This window comes from Lepus europaeus, unplaced genomic scaffold, assembly GCF_033115175.1.
Source record: "Lepus europaeus isolate LE1 unplaced genomic scaffold, mLepTim1.pri SCAFFOLD_37, whole genome shotgun sequence".
Classification (NCBI taxonomy): Eukaryota; Metazoa; Chordata; class Mammalia; order Lagomorpha; family Leporidae; genus Lepus; species Lepus europaeus.
In genome coordinates this window covers 1,614,699-1,619,117 of record NW_026909243.1, presented here as the reverse complement: position 1 = coordinate 1,619,117, position 4,419 = coordinate 1,614,699, and positions in this window count along the sequence as shown.

Here is a 4,419-nt window from a genome sequence, read left to right as displayed (position 1 = left end):
TCATGTTTGTCAGTTACTCTACATTTCTACCTAGAAAATATGAATATGTAGAGCTGGTGTCTCCATGTGGAACCAATTACTGTATCCAAGATCAATATAAAATGTTCCCCGATAAAAAAAAATTCGAAACAATAAAGTTCCTCGATAATATCTGGAAAACACAAACACAGTGTCTGTAGCAATATCTGGGATTGAGTTAGCCAAAACACTACCGGATATTTCTGGTTTCATCCAGTAATATCCGGACAAACTGGTGTGTAATTCGTATGCAATGGAGTAAGAAAATCACAGTAAAAATGGTTTTGGTGAAAAGCAAAGTCTTTTCATTAGGCAAGTAGATAAAATATCATCGATAAAAACAGAAATATCATCTTTGTTTGCCGCAGATATTCTAGCTATCTCCCTAGTAATAACGAATGTGTAGAGCTGGTGTCTCCATGTGGAACCAATTAGTGTTTCCAAGCAAAAAATTAAATGTTTCCTGATAAAAAACATTCAAAACAATAATGTCCGTGGATAATATCAAGAATACACAAACACAGAGGCTGTAGCAATATCTGGGATTGAATTAGCCAAAACAAAACCAGATATTTCCGGTTTCATCCAGTCATATCCGGACAAACTGGTGTGGAATTCGTATGCAATGGACTGAGAAAATCACAGTAAAAATGGTTTTGGAGAAAACCAAATTCTTTTCGTTAGGCAAGTGCATAAAATGTCTTCTATACAGACAGAAATATCATGTTTGTTTGCCGCAGTTCCTCTAGCTTTCTCCGTAGAAAATACGAATGTGTAGAGCTGGTTTGTCCAGGTGTAACCAATTACACTATCCAAGCTCAAAATAAAATGTTCCCCGGTAAAAAACATTCAAAACAATAAAGTCCATGGATAATATCCGGGAAACACAAACACAGAGGCTGCAGCAATATCTTTGATTTTGTTAGCCAAAACAAAAACGGATATTTCCGGTTTCATCCAGTCATATCCGGATAAAGTGGTGTGGAATTTATATGCAATGGATCGAGAAAATCACAGTATAAATGATTTTGGAGAAAAGCAAAGTCTTTTCATTAGGCAAGTGCATAAAATGTCATCAAAACAAACAGAAATATCATGTTTGTTTGCCACAGTTCCTCTAGCTTTCTCCCTAGAAAATACGAATGTGTAGAGCTGGTGTCTCAATGTGGAACCAATTACTGTATCCAAGCTCAAAATAATATATTCCCCAATAAAAAATATTAGAAACCATAAATTCCATTAATAATATCCAGAAAATACAAACACAGAGGCTGTAGAAATATCTGCAATTGAGTTAACCAAAACAAAACGGGTTATTTCCGGTTTCATCCAGTCAGATCCAGACAAACTGGTCTGGAATTCGTATGCAATGGACCGAGAAAATCACAGTATAAATGGTTTTGGAGAAAAGCAAAGTCTTTTCGTTAGGCAAGTGCATAAAATGTCATCGATACAAACAGAAATATCATGTTTGCTTGCCACAGTTACTGTAGCTTTCTCCCTAGAAGACACGAAGGTGTAGAGCTGGTGTCCCCATGATCAACCAATTAATGTTTCTACGGTACAAAATGAAATGTTCCCTGATAAAAACATTCAAAACAATGAAGTCCATCGATAATATCCAGAAAACACAAACACAGAGGCTTTCACAACATTTCGGATTGAGTTAGCCCAAACACAACCGGATATTTCTGATTACATCCAGTCAAATCTGGACAAACTGGTGTGGAATTCGTATGCAATGGAACGAGAAAATCACAGTACAAATGGTTTTGGAGAAAAGCAAAGTCTTTTCGTTAGGTAAGTGCATAAAATGTCATCTAGACAAACAGAAATATCATGTTTGTTTGCCGCAGTTCCTCTAGCTTTCTCCCTAGAAAATACGAATGTGTAGAGCTGGTGTTTCCATGTGGAACCAATTAGTGTTTCCAAGCAAAAAATTAAATGTTCCCTGAAAAAAAAACATTCAAAACAATAAAGTCCATTGATAATATTCAGAAAGCCAAACACAGTGGCTATACAAATATCTGGGATTGAGTTAGCCAAAACAAAACCAGATATTTCCAGTTTCATGCAGTCATATCCGGACAAATTGTTGTGGTATTCGTATGCAATGGGCTGAGAGAATCAGAGTAAAAATGGTTTTGGAGAAAGGAAAGTCTTTTCGTTAGGCAAGTGCATAACATATCATCGATACAAACAGAATTATCATATTTGTTTGCCGCAGTTACTCTAGCTTTCTCACTAGAAAATACGAATATATAGAGGTAGTGTCTCCATGTGGAACCAATTACTGTATACGAGCTCAAAATAAAATTTACCCCGATAAAAAACATTCAAAACAATAAAGTCCGTTGATAATATCCAGAAAACACAAACAGAGAGGCTGTAGCAATATCTGGGATTGAGTTAGCCAAAACAATAATGTCCAGAAAACACAAACACAGAGGCTTTCACAATATTTTGGATAGTTTTAGCCAAAACACAACCGGATATTTCTGATTACATCCAGTCAAATCTGGACAAACTGCTGTGGAATTCGTATGCAGTGGACCGGGAAAATCAGAGTAAAAATGGTTTTGGAGAAAAGCAAGTGCAAAAAATCTCATCGATACAAAGAGAAATATCATGTTAGTTTGTCGCAGTTCCTCTAGAATTCTCCCTAGAAAATACGACTGTGTTGAGCTGGTGTCTCCATGTGGAAGCAATTACTGTATCCAAGCAAAATTAAATGTTCCTTGAAAAAAACATTGAAAAAAATAAAGTCTGTGTATAATATCAGGAATACACAAACACAGAGCCTGTAGCAATATCTGGGATTGAGTTAGCCAAAACACAACCAGATATTTCTTGTTTCATCCAGTCATATCCGGACAAATGGTTTGGAATTCGTATGCAATGGACCATGAAAATCACTGTATCAATGGTTTTGGAGAAAAGCGAAGTCTTTTCGTTAGGCAAGTGCATAAAATGTCGTCTATACAAACAGAAATACCATGTTTGTTTGCCGCAGTTCCTCTAGCTTTCTCCCTAGAAAATACGAATGTGTAGAGCTCGTGTCTCCATGTGGAAACAATTAGTGTTTCAACGGTACGAAATTAAATGTTCCCTGATAAAAAACGTTCAAAACAATAAAGTCTGTGGATAATATAAGCAGTGCACAAACACAGAGGCTGTAGCAATATCTGGGTTGAGTTATCCAAAACACAACCAGATATTATTTGTTTTATCCAGTCATATCAGGACAAACTGGTGTGGAATTCATATGAAATGGACCGAGAAAATCACAGGAAAAATAGTTTGGAGAAAAGCAAAGTCTTTTCGTTAGGACAGTAAATAAAATGTCATATATACAAACAGAAATATTATGTTTGTTTGCCGCAGTTCCTCTTCTTTCTCCCTAGAAAATAAGAATGTGTAGAGCTGGTGTCTCCATGTAGAACCAATTACTGTGTCCAAGCTCAAATTAAAATGTTCCCCGATAAAAAAATATTCAAAACAATAAAGTCTGTGGATAATATCAGGAATACACAAACACAGAAACTTTAGCAATATTTCAGATTGAGTTAGCCAAAACACAACCAGATATTTCTGTTTTCATCTAGTCATATCTGGACAAATGGTGTGGAATTCGTATGCAATGGACCGAGATATTCACAGTAAAAATGGTTTTGGAGACAAGCAAAGTCTTTTCATTAGGCAAGTGCATAAAATGTCATCGATACAAACAGAAATATCATGTTTGTTTGCCGCAGTTCCTCTAGCTTTCTCCCTAGAAAATACGAATGTGTAGAGCTGGTTTCCCCATGATGAACCAATTAGTGTTTTCAAACACAAAATAAAATGTTCCCTGATAAAAAAACATTCAAATCAATAAAGACTGTGGATAATATCAGGAATACACAAACAAAGAGGCTGTAGCAATATCTGGTATTGTGTTAGCCAAAACACAACCGGATATTTCTGTTTTCATCCAGTCATATCCGCACAAACTCCTTTGGAATTCCTATGCACTGGACCGAGAAAATCAGAGTAAAAATTATTTAAGAGTTAAGCAAAGTCATTTCGTTAGGCAAGTGCATAAAATGTCATCTATACAAACAGAATTACCATGTTTGTTTGCCGCAGTTCCTCTAGCTTTCTCCCTAGAAAATACGAATGTGTAGAGCTGGTGTCTCAATGTGGAACCAATTAGTGTTTTGCATCACAAAATCAAATGTTCCCTGATATAAACCATTCAAAACAATAAGGTCCCTCGATAATATCCGGAAAACACAAACACAGAGTCTGTAACAATATCTGGGATTGAGTTAGCCAGAAAAAAACCGGATGTTTCTGGTGTCATCCAGTCATATCTGGACAAAGTAGCGTGGAATTCGTATGCAGTGGACCAAGAAAATC